The following is a 20,086-nucleotide window of genomic DNA, read 5'->3' as shown; positions in this document are numbered from 1 at the left end:
TTGAACACTGAAGACATTTGATAATAGTAAGAAATGACTCATTTTTACAGATAAGATTATAGTATTATAAAATTTAAATAAAGAGGCAAATATTTATATATTACAGCAACAATTTAGAGTGAAAATTATGATGTCTAGATTTGCTTCAAACTAATCCTGGGATGTACAAGTGAGAGAGGGTATAGATGAAATGAGGGTATAGATGCTATGAGTTAATTATTGAATGAGTACATGGGGGTATTCATCAAGGTTCTCCAGAGAAACAGAAGCAACAGAATTACATATCATGTGAGCCAATGCATACATATGAAGACTGAGGAGTCACATGATCAATGGTCTATAAGCTGGAGTCCCAGGAAAGCTGGTGGTGTAATTTAATCTGAGTCCAAAGGCCCAAGAACTAAGAACACCAGTCTTGAGAGGGAAGATGGATGTCCCAGCTTAAACACAGAGAGCAAATATACCCTTTCTATGCCTCTCCTTTTCTTCCACTCGGACTCTCAGTGATTTGAATGACACCTGCTCACATTGGTAAGGGTGGATCTTCTTTGCTCGATCTACCTATTTAAATTCTAATCTCTCTGGAAACACCCACACAGACGAAACTACAAATAATATTCTACCAGTTTTCTGGGCATCTCTTAGCCCGGTCAAGTTGACACATTAAAATTAACCATCACATGTTATTTACTGTATGATTCTCTACTTCTATTACATTTTACAAGATGATCTAACGTATGAACAAAAAGATACAAAAATATATGACAATAGTTTAAATATAACTGAGCTACTAATAAATTCACACAAGCATCACATTTAAACAGTATCTAGGAAATGATGAAAACTGTCAGGCTTCCCCAACCTGTGTCTCCTTGCAGTCTCTAAGGGATCAAGCATTGCCAAGGTTATAATGGAAGAAGCAGGGCAGATGGGTGGAGATATAGGTTTTGTTCAAAAAAGTGTTAGATTTGGTGTGTAATCAGATGTATTGCCTTAAAAGTGGATTAAAATATAAACTAGAGTTTCACAATGTAAGCAGTTTGCCTCAGGATAAAAACACTGCCTGAGAGTGAAACATAAGCATCTGGAGGTTACAAAGGGAAAAATGGAGGTTTTATGCATTTTCAAGTCTACTGGGAAATTTAAAGGGGTAGGGAAGAGATAAATCAGGTGAAAAAAAAAATCACTTGAAAACTCCAAATCAGAGGATGAGAGGGCCACAGTGGAGCTCCTTACCCAGGGTCTATGCTATCATGCCCCATGATGGGGATCCTCCACAGACTGGTGAAGTGGTGATTGCTGTTCCATGATGACACTGGCAAGTAACAGTTTTTTTCCCAATTCTCACACCCAAGCCAGCCCTCACACCTACGATGGAGTGCAGAGAGACTAAGAAAAGCCACTTCAAGCTCATCATCCGTAACTCTTGTACGGCCCTTGCTGTTCTACTGTGCTGCGCCATATTGGTCTCTACAGAGAAGTAGAAAGCCAGTCTGGATGTTTGCCAGGGGCTCTAGTTCTTCAGCTTAGTCATGCATGGAATATGAGAGGGAACCCACAATCCACCTCTGTATGTGAATTTGTGGAAAGTGAGAAACAATTAGAGAAATAATGATTAAGATGAACACCAAGCTGAGATGGAGAAAGTCCAGAGGAAAGGGAAGTCAGCCTGGTATAATGTCAGGTGACTTCAAATGCCTTCCTCCAGCCTTGGAGTTTCCTCTATCCCAGCCTGTTCTCACGGCAGGTGGGCATCAGCTGTACCAGTGAACAAGGATTGTTTCAGGAAAGGATTATTGCAGGAAGATGAATTTTAAAAAGAAAACTTACTCCGAGTGACTCAGTGAAGAGAAAAAATTTATTGGGTCACTGTATCGGCACCTGCCCACACACACATCTTTAAGGCAGAATCCCCCAGAACTGCAGGGATTGGGAAAGGCAGCTTGAAAGGATGAGTGAAAAGAAAGAGGTTTAACCCATGAAAAATCATAGAAATGGGAGGGGACGGAGCATCAGAGACCACCTAACTTCACCTCAACCATCATCCGGGCTGATGTCTGGGCTCATCTGCAGTCACAGCCTGCTGTACTGTGCAGGTTCCATGCCAAGGATCTGGCAAGATTCTTCCTTCTACAGTTGCAGAACCTCAGGAAAACCTCAGGAATTAAAGGACCAAGAATGTCTAAAATGTAAGAGTCGGGGGAGGGATGGGAATCTTGGTTGAAAATTAATATGAAAAGTAGCCAGACATTGAGATAAAACTGACAGTGTGTTAGTATATCTTTGTAAGAGTTTGGGGATGGCTTCTTAAGATATCTAAAATAATTCTTTAAAAAGTTAACCCTAAAAGAACAAAATCTCCTACAAGAAGAGAACGTACTGTTAGTACTGTATGTGATGTGACTCAATGTCAAGAATATTTACACAGCCAGAAAAACACAAGCGATGAGTCTATTTATTTAAAAATAAAAGTAACAGAATTATGTTGGGAAGAGAATGGGTCATATTGTAGGAAGGTGGGGAGAGCTAACTCCTTGCCTTCCATAGCATGAAAACAATGAATCCTTACAACTGACCAGAATCAAGGAATAGCAGGATTGCAGCTGGCTGTTTAAAATATGGACATAAATACCACAAGAAACACTAAAAGTAGTTGGGTATGATTGCCTCTGGGAAGCCAAAATTGAGAATAGAAAGCAAGAGACAGGAATGCTGGATTTCTTTATTTTTTGGAAGGTGAGGGAGGTTATATTTGGCCTTCTAAGCCACATACATGTATTCCTTAGATTAAAAAACTGAAATTAAATTTGAAAAACTATAATGTATTTGTGTATTATTAGACGATGGTACCAGTGATCAGTTAGCTCTTCTCACTTTGACAATCTGTGATTGTCTATCAAAATATGTAAAAGCCTCCAGCATTGTACCCAGGGCAGAGGTGCTTGGCCATTGTTGGTTCCCAAAGCTTCCAGATTCAAATATATTTGCCTTCTTTGGGAGTGGCTTTGTCTATTGAGGAGCTGATTTCATTTGTGCCAAGAAAACTCTGCTTTAGTGCTCCACTTGACCTTTGTGTTTGTGTGGATGTACCTGAATGCTAATACCATTTTCAATTAGAAAAGCTTTCAACAACAATTTTGTCACTGAGGCTCAGCACACACACTGAAATGCACCAGTTCTGAGTGCATAGATTGATGAATTTTCTCAGAGGGAACACACCCATGTAATCAGGACTCAGATCAAGAAACAGAGCATTACCAACAGCCCTGACAATCACTATTGCCTCTGACATCTTCAAAGGTGACTGGTGTTTTAAATTCCAAACCAAATACAGTACGATCGGCCATCCATAATTGTTGGTTCCACATCTTCAGATTTAACCAATTGCAGATCAAAAATATTAGTAAAAAAGACAATAAAAATGATAATACAATAAAATAATACAAATAAAAAGTAGACTATAACAACTGTTTACATAGGATTTACATGTGTTAAGTACTTGTAATATAGAGATGATTTAAAGAATACAGAGAATGTGTGTAGGATACATGCAAATACTACACCATGTTATTTAAAGGAATTGAGCATCCTTGTGTTTTGGTATCCAAATGGGGTCCTGGGACCCATCCCCCACACAAACAGAGGAACAACTGTATGTATTCTTTTGTGTCTAGACTTTCCCTCAATAGTGTGCTCATGGAATTCATCAATTACCATGTACCACAATTTATTTATTCATTCTATGGTGAATAACGCTGGTGTGAGCATTCTTGAACGTATCTTTTGATGCATTTATATTGGGCAGATACCTAAAGGAGGAGCTGTTATGTCCAGCATTGGTAGACATCATGAAGTAGGCTTCCAAGGTGATTTTTCTCAATTTGTAGTCCCAGTAGCTGTATATGAGAGTAGCCACTGCTCCACAATTGCATTGTCAACTTAAAAAATATTAGGCATCTTGGCAAATGGTATCTCATTATGGTTTTAATTTGCATTTTCTCTTTGACTAAAAAGTAGAGAAACTTTTCATAAACTTTATGATTTTCTTTAAAAATTTTATTTTCTTGACTTGGTATTTATAGTGCTTCTTGAACATGACCCAGTATCTATTCAGTTTTGAGAAATTTTCAACCACTACTATTTTAAATATTACCTGGACCCAACCTTCTTCATCCTTTACTCCTGGGATTCCAATTACTTATGCATTAAACTTTTCTACCATGTCTCACATGCCTTGCATTCTTTCTTGTATTTTCTACTCTCTTTTCTCTTTGTGCTTCATTTTCAATATTTTTCCCATCTAACTTATCATTCACTGTCTAATTTGATGTTAAACCCATTTGATGAGCTTTTGATATTAGTTGTTGTATTTTTCAATTCTAGAATTTCCATGTTTAAAATATCTTCCAGTTAAAAAAAATTCCACTTCCTTTAATTCCTTGAACATATTCATCAATATGCTTTTTAAGCCTGTATCTGATAACTCCAATTTCTGGTTATTTATTTTCTCTTCGTTTTTAGTAAATTGGTTTCAAATAAGTTCTTATATTCTTGTTTGGCTGGTTTTCTTTTTAGATAAACTTCTTATTTTGGAATACATTTAGATTTACGAAAAAGTTGCCAAAGTAATCTAGACTCCTTTCAGCCAGTTTCAGTTTCTCCTACTATCTCATATCACTGTGATAAATTTGTCAAAACAAAGACACCAGCATTGATATGTTACTATTAAACTGAACTCTAGAGCCCTGGACATTTTTGATTGAATGCCAGGCATTTTGAATGATGAACTGTGAAGGTAATTTGAAGCTCTGAATGTTTTCTTCCTTCAAAGATAATTTATTTATTCTTCTAGTGGGAGGATGGGCTGGGGAAGATTATATTATAAAATTGAAATAATCTGAACATGGATTTCTTTATCCTGAGGACTGATCCAGTTCTGATTTACCTTTCTCTTTTGATATAGTCTTTTGGAGCTCCAACTAGAGGCCTGGGATATCAGGGCCTCTCCTCCTTGTTGGGCTGTGAAGTCTATTTTATTTTTCCCTTCATACCTGTGAGACTGCCAAAGCTCTGTCCACTGCTCAGCCTTTCAGTCACCACTTTCACTTTCAGAATTAATAATCAGCTTGAGGGGAAAAGCGGCCCCAAATATGCACGTCTTAACTGCCTTGGCTTTTTTTTTTTTTATTCAGATCTTGAACCTGCAAATTTTCCTTGCCCTAGTTACTCTCTGATGCCTTCAAGAGTGAAATATATATATATATATATATGCCTGTGTGTGTGCATGTGTGTTGCACCAGGTAACTCATATAAGTGAATTCATATAGTATTTGTTATTTTGTTGCTGGCTTCTTTCACTGAGTATAATTTCCTCAAGATTCATCCATGTTATAACATGTGTCATAATTTCTTCCTTTTTAAGGATGTATAACATGCCATTGTATGTGTATACCAAATTTCATTTATCCCTTCATCTACTGATTAACACTTTTGTTGCTTCTACATTTTGACTATTATAAGTAATGCTGCTATGAATGTGAGTATACAAACATCTGTTCAAGACCCTGCTTTTAATTATTTTGGATATATACAGTGAGTCCTCATGCAATGTTGTTGATAGGTTCTTGGAAACTGAGACGTTAAGCAAAACAATGTACTGTACAATGAAATCACTTTTATCATAGACTAATTGATATAAGCGAGAGTTAAGTTCCTGTGGTAAATAGTACATTGTTTTGCTGAAAGTCACAGTTTCCAATAATCTATGGACAACATTACATGAGAACTTACTGCATCCTGAAGTAGAATTGTTAGATCATATGTTAATTCTCTGTTTAAGTTTTTGAGGGACTACTGTACTGTTTTCCATGGTGGCGGCAGCATTTTGCCTTCCCACCAACAGTACACAAGAGTTTCAATTTCTCCATATTCTTAATAACACTTTTTATTTTGTTTTTAAAAGTTAAAAGAATTTTTTTTGATAGTAGCCATCCTAATGGATATGAGGTAGTATCTTCTTGTAGTTTTGATCAAAAACGCTTTTGGATGCTTATTTTTCAATGTCCAATTTAGACTATTTTTATATGTAGATAAAACTTGTATGTCCCCATACGTAGTGTGGAGTAAGGGATCTGCTTGGATCACAGCTGGAAATTTTACTTGTCAGGCCTTCCAGATGAGCTAACATGATAAGCCTTTTGGAAGTTTGTTTGCCCTGATGGCAAAGGCTCAGTTCAGGCTACAGGCTATGCTGGTACAGTGCTGTCTGTTACTCATTTCTGCCCCGGGCCCAGTCCTCCGGACTCTCATCTGGATCCTACCAAAAAGCTCACATTATGTAAAAAATTTAAAAAGTGCCTCTGATTAAAAACTGTGTGTGACACTACTTTGTGTGTCCCTAAAGGAGAAACACACACACAAAAGATAAAGGAAGTTTTCTGGCTCTGAGTGCATCTTCCAGAATGGGACCTTTTCCACTGTGGGACACGGAGAAGGTGGTCAGAGTGTGTGGAGCTGTTCACCAGCTTGCTTTTCCCTGGAAGAACTCGCCGGCTTCCTGAGAGCCAGTGGGTGTGGCCAGAGAAATACTTTGTGCTGCAAATGACAACCGTTTGGGGGATGTCAAGAGACACCTGACCAGACTTGTTAGTAAGTTCATACGAGCTATCCTGGATTGTCTCAGAAATATCTGGGGGAACTTTGAGTGGAAAATAAATTTAGAATGAGCAGCAGAGGACTGGTGGGGGTAAAATACAGATTATCGCTATTGATGTGACCCCATTTGAATGAAAAGCTGGTGAAATAGAAGGAAACCTAAGATGCATGCACGTAGTAGTTTGGGATTGATCTGCCAAATGGCTGTTAGCTGGAGCCTGCTTGGTTTAGCAGCTATTTGAGAAAATCTGTCCCCCCATCTCAGCCCTTAACCTTTGCAGACATTCCTGAGATATAAATCAACCACGTTTCTGGAGGCCATTTCTTCTATAGCATTTCTTGCCCTGTTGTACTAAAACAACAACAACCACAACAAAATCCTTCATGTTCATGCATTTTCAGGAAGTGATATCATATGTGCATACTGGTAAAATTAGCCCCAGGGTTTTTCTCTATAGAAACACAACAAAAGAAAACTTTGTCACTAATTACGATAATTTATTATTACTGTCATGTAACTGGATAGACAATGATTTCAGTCAAAAAGCCATACTTGTATGTTGTTATGCTTACATACCAGCACAGCCCACATTTATCAGTAATAATGATTAATAATGATGATTAAACTAGCTTTTTGTTGCGTCCTTAAAAGATCTCAGTTTAGATATGATGCCTATGTTAACTGTCTACATACACTTTGAAACAAGTCCAATTTTTAATGCTCAGTGTGAATAGAGAGGTATGTATGTGTGTATTTTGTATATATGTCTGTTGTGTGTATGTGTTGTGTATGTGTGTGTGTTGTATGTGTGTATGTTGTGTGTTGTGTGTGTGTTTCTAATTTACAAAAAATACCTTTTCTATGTGGGCAAAAACGTATGGACATGTACATACACACATTGTTATTAAGAACTTAGGATATGGATGTATAGGGCATAGTTTTTGCCCTTAATGAACTTAGAAACTGATTAGCTATGGAACCAGTGAGTGGTAACTGGGGGAAAGTAGACCCTCTTAGGGATGGAAAGAAAGGTTGGCTTATAACTTGAAGTGCCAGTTGAGTAGGGGTGCTCAGGTTTGATCAGGCTTGAGGGTCAGTAAGAATGCCAGAACTGGCCGGGCGCAGTGGCTCGTGCCTGTAATTCCAGCACTTTGGGAGGCCGAGGCAGGCAGATCACTGGAGGTCAGGAGTTCAAGGCCAGCCCAGCCAACATGGTGAAACCCCATCTCTACTAAAAATACAAAAATTTAGCCAGGTGTGGTGGTTCACGACCGTAGTCCCAGCTACTCAGGAGGCTGAGGCATGAGAATCTCTTGAACCTGGGAGGCAGAGGTTGCAGTAAGCTGAGATCGTGCCACTGGACTCCAGCCTGGGCAACAGAGCTAGACTCTCTTTCAAAAAAAAAAAAAAAGGAATGCCAGAACCAAAGGTTAAAGCAACAGAGTCAAAAAACTAAAGCTACTTAGGCTGAGATGGTCCTAGACTGCCTGTGGGAAAATCTGTAAGATAAAGCTCAAATTGCTTTGTCAAAGAAAATGGTCAGAAGATTATTTCTCAGAGTAAGGGAGAGCACTGGCCTTTAAAAGTAGGGCAACTGGGTTGAAATTTATGTATTAAGTTTCTGATGTACAAAAAGCTGCAACTTCCTCTATTCTGTATTACTGAACTCGTTTTTCTCTGGAGACTTCCAGCTAATATAAACTTGCCAATTTGAAAGTAACACAATCTCTATTGGCTTAATTCAAGTTCAATTCAAGGTTAGTCTCTGTCAGGATGGCTTCTCTTCTCTTCCTCTCCTCATTGAGCCTCAAGCTGGAGGCTCTATGCATGGGAGCGGGAGAGGTGCTCCCATTGTATTCTGGGAATAGGAGCTGGGAGGACCAGAAGTCTGCATCTGGTCTTTGTGCTATCTGGTTCTGTTGGGGGCTGGCTTTGGCAGCTGATGCATGCATGGACAGCATAAGTTGTCATCCCTTGTCTCCTCAAAGATAGGTGCCATGGCTGAGGACTTACTCTTGGGGACCTATCCATCTTCCTTAGTTTATTAGGCTTGGCTTTCTGTAGTTCTATAGATTTGGTCTTGCCAAGTCTACAAGGCAATCCGAATGTAGGCACACAACTGTAGAGCCCTAGAGCCCTCCTTGTATCTTTGCCCCCTGTTGTGGTGATTCTCCCAGGTAGGTTAGACAGTCTTCTCTATCAGCCCTCTTTTGTGTGTCAGTCAGCCGTCACACCCAAGATGGAGTGCAGAGAGACTAAGAAAAGCCATTTCAAGCTCATCATCTGTAACTCTTGTACTGCCCTTGCTGTTCTACTGTGCAGCACCATATTGCTCTCTACAGACAAGTAGAATGCCAGTCGGGATGTCCTCAGATTTTCTTTTCATCTATCTGAGGGTTCCATCAGAGTTTCCATTGTGCTGCCCTCTCCCTTTGGGCTGAAGCCTAAGATTGGTAGGAACCCAGGCAGCATTCTCACCATAAGAAACTCCTTCAAATCTCTATCTCCTCCACCCTTTCCCATTCATCTTCTCCAGTGAGAAAGTCCTTTCTTTTCTCTTGGGTAGGAGTTTCTCTTCCTCATATCCTCCTCCTTTTCCACCTTACAGCCATACTGCTTTCTGAGTAGACCAGAACTCATGTATAATGGGGATATTTATTAAAGCAGAGACATAAAGATGTATAAGGAGGAATTTAGAAAAGAAAGCCCTCAACAAAAGCCGGATTTAAAAAATATTGTCTTCTTATGGACCCAGAACAATCTACTTGGTGAACTGAAACTGAACAATAATTTCTTTGTTATATCAGGCCATACCTTCCCCTCCTTGTCTGAGACAGAGCCTCATAAATTATCCTCAATGCCATATGGGCCACAAGGAATTTTACTTACAGTTAGATTTTTAAAAGCACTGATTATACTTTCAAAATGCCCACTACTTCTATTCCCCAGCTCCCAAATAGACAGACTTCTGAAGCTCCCTCATGCTCATCTTCTCAATCATGGTCTTTTTCTGTGTGTTCACTTTGAGATGGACACTAGAAAGAGGATTAACTATACTCAGAAATATAAACATGTATACCCAATAAATAAGCACCTGGAGTGATGTGTGATGATCATATGCTTAGACGACCACCACATACCTGCTCTACTCCCAACATGATAATATTTGGAGGTGAGGCCTTTGGGAAGTAATTAGATTTAGATGAGATCATTAGGGTTGAGTCCCCATGACGGGATCAGTGTCCTTATAAAAAGAGAAAGAGACCAGAGCTCTTTCTCTCTTTGCCATATGAGCAAGAAAGCAGCCATTTGCAAAGACAGGAAGAGGATCCTCAACAATAACCAAATCTGCCAGTACCTTGATCTTGGACTTCCTATTTTACAGAACTGTGGGAAACAAATGTCTGATGTTAAAGTGACCCAGTCTAATACAACCCCTAACCTGACTCTTTCCCACTCACTTGATTTGTTTTTCTCTCTTTATTTAATACAGATTTTTTGATCGTCTGCTTCTCTTTATTCCTCTTTTTCTCCTTTTCTTCTTTTGTTCATCCAAATTCTTTCACACCCAGTGTCATAACGTGATGCAGCTAAAAGTAAAGGCCTCCTGTGAATCAGGAGTAATGTCTTGCTATGGATGGGGGATATTAAGATGGGTCATTATAGTCTATTGGAAGAATGGCTTGGAACTTCAGAGATTTATGATTTACTGGATATAATCTCCTTTTTAAAAATTATAACTGCTGTGTTAAGTCATTCTTGCATTGCTAAAAAGACATGCCTGAGACTGTATAATTTATAAAGAGAAGAGGTTTAATTGGCTCCTGATTCTGTACAATAATGGCACCAACATCTGCCTGGCTTCTGGTGAGGTCTGAGAAACCTTACAATCATGGTAGGAGGCAAAGGGGAAGCAGGTGCATCACATGGGCAGTGGTGGGGGGAGAGAGAGAGAGAGAGAGAGAGAGAGAGGGGAGGTACCGCACTTTTAAACAAGATCTCCTGACAACTCACTCACTATCACGGGAACAGCACCAAGTCATGAGGGATCAGTCGCCATGATCCAATCACTTCCCACCAGGCCCCACCTCCAACATTGGGGATTGCAATTCAACATGAGATTTGGGCGGGACATACATCCAAACTATATCAATTGCCCTTTTGTATGGGTTCTGAGAGTATGTATTCCACTGATCCAAAAAAGAACAATGCACACAAACACTCAAGAGGCCAACATAGCATGGAAAATAAATCAAAAGGAGACTTTATTATCTAGTCCAAAAGGAAATTTGTTTCCCACGCTGGATCCGTGACTTTGATGGCTACAAACCAGTGGTCTATTTCGTAATGTAAGTGTCTTTGATATTGTCAGAGTTCAAAATAAATAATATATGTAAATATATATTAAATAAAAAACTATGCAAATGTACATGGTTATTATTATCAATGTATGCTTTAAGTCTCTCTCCTCACCAAGTTCAGAATAATTTCTTTTTTCTCGATTCTACCTACCATAAAAAGCTTGTAAAAGGAAAGGTTTTCAAGCAGAAGAAAAACAGTGGCCTCAAGACTAAAGATGCTGTGATTTGTTTAATTATGAGAACATCTTCAAAGAGCCACCACTTCTTACAAAGCCCTTCTTACTGAACTTATATAATCATATATCTCTTTCAAATGTAGCTTCAACATATGAATTTTAGAGAAACACATTTAGTCCATAACAAGTGTAGAGGGCAAAAGATACTTAGCTTTATTAGAAAAGATCTATTTATTCCTTTAAAAGAAAATTTGTTGGGAGGCCGAGATGGGTGGATCACGAGGTCAGGAGATCGAGACCATCCTGGCTAACATGGTGAAACCCCGTCTCTACTAAAAATACAAAAACTAGCCGGGCGAGGTGGCGGGTGCCTGTAGTCCCAGCTACTCGGGAGGCTGAGGCAGGAGAATGGCGTAAACCCGGGAGGCAGAGCTTGCAGTGAGCTGAGATCCGGCCACTGCACTCCAGCCTGGGCGACAGAGCGAGACTCCGCCTCAAAAAAAAAAGAAAATTTGACTACCATATAGCCTGTACACTTTCTATAATCGTATGTATAAATAGAAAAATTAGAAGTAAATATTTCAAACATTAATAGCAATAATTCTGGGTTGGAATATGAGTGATTGTTATTACTTTTGTTTGTTTTTTGTACTTTTCTGACCAGATAAAATTTAGCCAAATAAAAATCAGATCAAATAAAACTTCATGAACTCCATTCTGGCTTTGTCAGTGATACCTGGCAGCATTATCCCCACTCTACTGAAGTTTTTGTATTATTTGGTTAATTCACAACAGCAATGATTGATGGCCATGACCATACCCTAAGTCAAGAAATTTTGTTGAATACCTATTATGTGCAAATTGTCCTGAACAAAATAGAAAATTTTGCAAAGTTGGTTCAAATTTTTAATCTCTAAAACGAAGATTTTTTTCTTTTGCTAACAAGTACTTGTATGACTTTGGTTCATTTTTCATCTTAGAAAAGCAGAACATAGCATTTGTAAATGTGGGAAAACACATTTATGCACCCTGGAAAGTTAGTGTTGATGCTGGTCATTTTTCAAATAAACAGTTAAACTGAACTTTATCAAGATCAAAGAGTTATTATTGTTAACTCCCAGAATTACTTGGTTCTGTCTGGGTCCTTGTTTTAATTGATTTAAATATTTTATGCTATCAAATTTCTGTTTTTCAAGTTCAAAGAAAAGTGGATGATCCAGAGAGATGAATGTTAATGATAAGAAAAGCACAAATTCAATACTCTCCGACTATCTAAATAAAAACACAATATATTTTGATTCTTGGCCTACTGATGAAGGAATTTAATCTCTAGTCACACAGAGTTTTTGGCCCAGGATTTTGAGAGGTGAAGTTGACCATTTATAAAAGAAGATGGTTGCGAACAATTTGTGCTTGTAAAAATAATTTGTAATTCATTTATTCTTACAGTTTTTATGTTCTAAGACCAAGTCACATGATGATATTGCCATAAGACTTACTTGCTTATTTAAATGGAGTTGAAACCTTTAGTGTTTGGCTTTCTTATGCATTTCCAAGCTGACAGTGGCAGGTTCTTTATTTTGGTACTAGTATCTAATGATACATTTCAGAGCATCTGGTCATTATTATGTGTTTTTAGAAGAGAGAAGATTGTTTTCAACATGTTTTTAATCCATTGTATGCAGATTATTCTACTTCTCATTGACTATCAATAGAGTATGAGTATGACTCTGTCTTAGAAGTGATGTGTTTAAGAGTGAGCATGGCATGGTTTGGATATGGTTTGTTTGTTTCCATATAAACTCATGTTGAAATTTGATTCCCCGTGTGGCAGTGTTGGGAGATAGGATCTAGTGGGAAGTATTTGGGTCGTGGTGGCAAATCCCTCATGAATAGCTTGGTGCTGTTCTCAAGGGAGTAGGTGAGTTCTCTCTCTGGTGAGACTAGATGGGATCTCATGGGAATGAATTAGTTTCAGTGAGAGTGGGTTGTTGTAAAGTCAGGACATCCCTTGGGTTTTGCCTCTTCATACATGTCTGTTTCCCCTTTGACCTTCTCCACCATGTTATGACACAGCATGAAAGCTTTTGCCAGAAGTCAATGTCATTCCCTGAACTTCCCAGCCTGCCAAGACACCTCTTTAGTTATAAATTACCCAGTCTAAGGTATTCTGTTATAGCAACATAAAACGGACTAAGAGTGCTTTTGAGTTTGTCTCACCTAGTCCTACATGGGCAAATCTCTTTCCTCTTTGAACCTCATTTTTTGCACCCAAGAAATTAGGATTACAACATCTACCTCGTAGGGGTATTGTAAGAATTAAATGAGACTATATAAAGGAAGCATTAAGATAATTTCATGATACATAGTTTTCAATAAAGGATTACTGCTAGTTTGTTATTGATGAAGATGGCTTACTCAAAACCAAACAGTTGTGCCAGTGTTCTTACAGAAAACTTAGCTAAAGGCATTTCTTTTTTTTTTTTTAAGAATAGATGCATTTTATTTTATTTTATTTTATTTATTTATTTATTTTTTTTTTTTTTGAGACAGAGTCTTGCTCTGCTGCCCAGGCTGGAGTGCAGTGGCCAGATCTCAGCTCACTGCAAGCTCCGACTCCTGGGTTCACGCCATTCTCCTGCCTCAGCCTCCCGAGTAGCTGGGACTACAGGCGCCCGCCATGTCGCCCGGCTAGTTTTTTTTTTTTTGTATTTTTAGTAGAGACGGGGTTTTGCCGTGTTAGCCAGGATGGTCTCGATCTCCTGACCTCGTGATCCGCCCGTCTCGGCCTCCCAAAGTGCTGGGATTACAGGCTTGAGCCACCGCGCCCGGCCAAAATGTGTAATGGTTAGCACTCTGGACTCTAAAGGCATTTCTAAGTCATCACTCCCTCCCCCTCACCCTCCTGCCTCTCTCCTTCATCTGCTCATTCAAAGCATGGCAGGCGAAATCTCTTATTCTGGTTGTCATATCCCTCATCATCACACTTTTCTTTAATCTACTCTTTCAGATATTTATACACACACTGTGTGTGTATTAGAGATGGGATCTTGCTATGCTGCCCAGGCTGGACTTCAATTCCTGGACTCAAATGATTCTCTCACCTCAGCCTCCTGAGTAGCTGGGACTACAGGTATGCAACACTGCACCTAGCTGTGTTTCATATTTTTTATGCTTGTAAATGGTATTTTAAAAATGTCAATGTCATATTGTTTTTAGTTTTAGAAATATAATTGATTTTTGTATGTTGATCTCATATCCTGCATCTTTGCTAAATGTACTTATTAGTTTAAGAAGCTTTTTTGTAGATTCTGTAGGATTTTCTACATTGACAATATGTTGTCTTATGATAAAAGATAATTTTACTTTTTCCTTTCCAATCTGGAAATATTTTTCCCCACTTGCCTTAATGCACTGGCTAGAAGTTCCACACTACAATGTTGCATATACAATGTTGACGACAGATATCCTTTCCTTGCTCCTAATTTGAGGGAGAAAGCATTTAGTCTATTATGATTAAGACACTAGCTGTAGGTGTTTTGTAGATGTTCTTTTTTGAGTCAAGAATGTTCACTTTAGTTTGCTGAGAGTTTTTATAAGGGATGGCTGCTTGATTTTGTCAAATTCTTTTCCTGCATCTGTTGAGATGTTTAAATGGTTTGTCTTTTTGATTTGCTAATATGCTGAATTGCACCGATTGCGTTTTGAATATAAGCCTCCATTTAGTCATAATGTATTATATTTATATATATATTGTTCTTTGCCTCTGTGTTCATAAAGGAAATTGGTCTGCCATTGCCTTTTATTGTAATATCTTTGTCTGATTTTCATTTCCTTTCTGCTGCTTTCTTTAGGTCTCTTGTTTTTCTTTTTTTCTTATTTCTTAGGGTGCACATTGAGGGTCAACATTTGAGGCCTCTTTTCTTTTTTGATATAAATTATAAATTTTCTTCTAAGTATTGCTTTATCCTCATCAGATACATTTAGGTATGCAATGCGTTCATTTTAATTATGTTTAAAATATCTCACAATTTTCCTTTTGATTTTCTCTATGACTCAAGCTGTTGAGTAATGTATTATTTAGTTTTCAAATATTAGGGGGAAATTTTTAGATAGCTTTCTGGTTTTGATTTCTAATTTAGTTTTATTGTAATAAAAGAGCATACTTGTTTTGTCTGAATCATTTAAAATTTTTTGATATTTGTTTTATGGCCCAGAATATGTTCTATCGCTCTATTATGGTAAATGTTGTACATGCACTTGAAAAGAAATATGTCTTGTGTTGTCGTTGGATAAACTGTTCTATAAAAATTAATTTAGTTCTAGTTGGTTAATAGAGTTGTTCAAGTCTTCTATATCCTCACTCATTTTCTGTCTATTTATTATTTTGCTATAATTGTGGATCTGTTTATTTCTCATTGCAATTTTATTAGTTGGCTTCATACATTTTAAAGCTCTGTTATTACGCGTATAAACATGTGGGATTGTTATGTCCTCCGATGAATGCACCTCTTTATCATTATAAAATGGTCTTCATTATTGATGGTAATAGTTTTTTCTCTGAAATTGCCTTTGCCTAATGTTAATATAGCCACTCTAGCTTTCTTTTGTTAGTATGTCATATCTTTTTCAATTTTTTTTTTACTTTTAATCTATTTGTGTCTTTATATTTAAAGTGGGTTTTGTGAAGTCAGTATATATAGCTGAGTTTTACTGTTTTTCAATCTGAAAGTCTCTAGATTTTAATTAGGAAGTCCATTTACAGTAAATATTTTTATTGATATGTTTGGATTTAAAGTAAAAGTCTTTCTATTTGTTTTATAAATGTGCTATCTGTTCATTGTTCTTTTTCCACTTTCTTTTGGATTCAGTATTTTTATAATTTCATTTCAGCTCTTATATTAATCATAGTTTTAATTTTTTTTATTTTATAATGTTTTGACATCTTCGAGGGCCTTACTGGCTGGGAAGAAACTGCCTCTCCCAGGACTAGCTAATTCTTAGAAATAACTTGGTATACAACGATCCACAAATTCTAAGCTCATATAACCAACCACCTCCTTTATCCAACTCTCACACACCAAGTCATTATTTCTCCTTCACTAAATCAACTCAGGGCCAGGTACCAGACAACTAGGGACAAGCCCTATGCCCCAAAGCCTATCAGAATTATTCAGACTAGTCAATCCTAAACTGTTTCCTCTGACCTACTTGTTTTTCCCACAGAAAACATAGTAAAAACTCTGGCTTAGGCTTTCCCCTCACCCCTTTCTGCCTGTTGATCAACAATGGTATTTTCTCACATGGTCCTGCATGATGTGTTATGTGCCTTCTTCTCAGGAAATGTAAGTTATAAAAATCTTTTAAAGATGACATTAGTGGCCAGGTGCGGTGGCTCATGTCTGTAATGCCAGCACTTTGGTAGGCTGAGGTGGGTGGATCACGAGGTCAGGAGATCGAGACCATCCTGGCTAACACGGTGAAACCCGTCTCTACTAAAAATACAAAAAATTAGCCAAGCATGGTGGCGGGCGCCTGTAGTCCCAGCTACCCTGTAGACTGAGCCAGGAGAATGGCGTGAACCCGGGAGGCAGAGCTTGCAGTGAGCCGAGATTGCACCACTGCACTCCAGCCTGGGCCACAGAGTGAGACTCTGTCTCAAAAAAAAAAAAATAAAGAAAGAAAAAAAATGACATTAGCTTCTTTGTGTCATCACTCAGTCACCTCCAAAAATTAAAATGAGTACAAATGACACACCTCATTTGTTGACTTACTACCTACAACTCTGTTGTATTATTTTAGCTTTCGGATTTAAGCTTGACAGTATGCATCTTTAACGTAACGCTGTCTATTTTCATGTATAACGTCCTTACAACGGTGTACTTACATTTCCTCTCTCTGAGGCCTTGCACTGTTATTGTCAAGTTTTACTATTATATATGTTATAAACCACACACTGTGCTGTTATGTTTATCTTCTTTTAAGGAATTATACTTTAAAGAGATATAAGTAACAAAAAATCCTATATATTCGCCACGAAATGACCATTTCTGGTGTTCTTCATTCCTTTTACGGTTTCTTACTTCTCTCTGGTATTATTTTCCTAGTGGCTGAAGGACTTCCTACAAAGTCTCTTATAATGAAGGTTTGCTGGTTATAAATTCCTTTAGCTTTTTGTTTCTGAAAAGAAATCTTCATTTTTCTGAACTTAAAAAGTTTTAAAATAATCTGTACTTTGAAATCCGTTTTCACTGGGTAGAAATCTTTGGTTGGTACATGTTGCCTTTTAGTACTTTAATAATGTTACTCTACTATCCTCTGTCTTACACTGTTTCCAGTGTAAAATCTGCTGTTGTCTTTTTGGTCTCTGGCTGCTTTTAAGATATACTCAATATTACTGGTTTTAAGCAATTCAGTGATGATGTACTAGGTATAGTTTTCTTCACGTTTTCTGTGCTTGTAGTACATTGAACTTCCTAGATTTGTGGGTTAATATTTTTCATTAAATTCAAAATACTTTTAGCCTTTATTTATTCAAATATTTTTTTCTGTCCAACTTCTTTTTCAGGGGCTCCAATTACATATGCATTAGAGGAGTTGAACTTTTTCCTTGGCTCACTGACACCCTGTTAATTTTTTTAGTAGTGTTTTCTTTGTGTTTTATTTTGGATAGTTTCAAATTTACTAATCTTTTCTTCTGCAATATCTAATCTGATGTTAATTTCAACCTATGTATTTTTCATCTCAGGTGTTGTAGTTTCCATAAATATTCCATAAATATCTCTAGATATTTAAAGTGGATCTTTATTATATTTTCCATGTCTATATTTAAATTTTTCAATTTTTGCCTAGTTCTTGAACATACAAAATACTGTTATAATTACTGCTTTAATATTCTTGTCTATAAATTCTATTGTTTGTCTCATTTCTGAGTCAATTTTGATTGACTATTTTTTTTTCCTGATTATATGTTGTAAGTTCATTGTTTCTTTGCATGCTTGGTAACTTTTTATTGGATGTCAGACATTGCAAATGTCTGTTGTTGGGTCCTGGAAATTTCTGTGTTCTTGTAAATATTCTTGAGCTTTGTTCTGGGATGCAGTTAGGTATAAAAGCAGCTTGATCCCTTTGGGTCTTGCTTTCATCTTTGTTAAGCGAAACTATACCAGTATATTGTCTGTGGCTAATTTTGCCCCACTACTGAGGTTAACACCCTTCTGAATACTTTCCACAATGCTCCGTGACTATGAGGTTTTTCACCCTGGCTACTGGACACAGAACTCACTCCCAGTCTATGTGAGCTCTAGGGATGGTTCCCTCTGATCCCTGAGTTATTTCTCTAGCTTTGGATCGTTTCTTTGTACATGTGTACTGACCAGTATTGAGCAGAAGATTTGAGAGGGACTATTCACAGTTCTTTGGAGCTCTTTGGGAAGTTCTCTCCTTCCTGGTATTTTTTTGGGGGAACTTTAGACATCTTGGCCTCCCTGGACGCCTACCTCAGGAGGCCTTCAGACTCAGGAACATTGCTGGGCTCCACCTGGGTTTCCTCACCATGCACCATGACTTGGAAACTCTCCATAGGGAGTAAGCTGGGGCCATTATAGAACTTACCTCATTTGTTTACCATCTCTTAGAACACTGCTCTTTGTTGTCTGATCGTGTTGAAAACAGTTTTTGCTTATGTTTTGTTTACTTTTTAGTTGTTTCAGGTTGACGGATAAATTTGTTCCCTGTTACTCCCTCACTCCATGTGGCCTTTGGTTCCCTCTCTTGGGTTAGGTTGTTGACATCAAACATATCAGGAGGAAATATCCACACTTGTCATCTTCCTGTTCAACTCTCAAAGTCTCTCCATAAATTTATGTTCCTCAATAAATTAATAAGGAAATTAACTTTATAATATTTATTATGTGGATTGACACTGCTGATTCACTTGATCTGTTTGTCAGAAGGTCATGTGTGGTGCAGTATATGTGAGGCATTCTGAGGGAGGAAAAAGGACTCACTGTGGTGCCTCCACCCATTCTCTTTAGATGATGGCTATATTGTAGCTCACATTTTCATAGATATCTAGTTAGGCAGAATGCTGGGATCTACTATCTAGTTTTAACTAAACAAATCCTCCGAAGATGGACAGTTAACTTAACAGATTTATGCAAAGACACTGTGGACAGGAGATAAGATTAATAATAAAAGCCTAAGAAGGTACTAGAAGAAAAGGAAGACATAACACTTTTTCTAGTCCTAGTTTGAGTGTTTTGATCTATAAATACTGTCAACCCTTATTATTCATAAATTCCGTATTTGTGAATTTGTCTACTCGCTGAAATTTATTTGTAATCCCCATGTCAATCAATACTCACAGCGCTTTTATGGTAATTCACAGACATGTGCACAACAGTGAAACAGTTGCATCCATGGACTTGCATGTTGCTAACTGAAGTCACACAAGGCGACGCTCTGCCCTCTTGCTTCAGTTCTCGTATTGTAAGCAAGTGTCTTTTTCGGGGACTATTTAGTGCCATGTTTCTCATATTTTTGTGCTTTTTATTGATCATGTCACTGAAGAGTGGTGCTGAAGTGCTGTCTGTTGTTCCTAAGTGTAAGAAGGCTGTGGTGTGCCTTCAGGAGGCAAGTTGTGTTAGAGAAGCTTCCCTCTGGCATGACTTATAGTGCTACTGGCCGTAAGTATATTAAATAAGATGTCTTTAAACAGAAGCACATTAAATAAGGCTATATAATGATTGGGTGATGAAAATATTGTGAGCAAATGTTCACAGGCACCTAACCTTGTATTTCCCCTAAGAACAATGGTTCAGTATTTGCTAATTCATTGTGGTGACTTTATAGAACATAACTGTCACAAATAATGAAAACTGACTCTCTCTATA

The sequence above is a fragment of the Piliocolobus tephrosceles genome, chromosome 14 (assembly GCF_002776525.5).
Source record: "Piliocolobus tephrosceles isolate RC106 chromosome 14, ASM277652v3, whole genome shotgun sequence".
Classification (NCBI taxonomy): Eukaryota; Metazoa; Chordata; class Mammalia; order Primates; family Cercopithecidae; genus Piliocolobus; species Piliocolobus tephrosceles.
Note: the sequence above shows the minus strand (reverse complement) of the source record.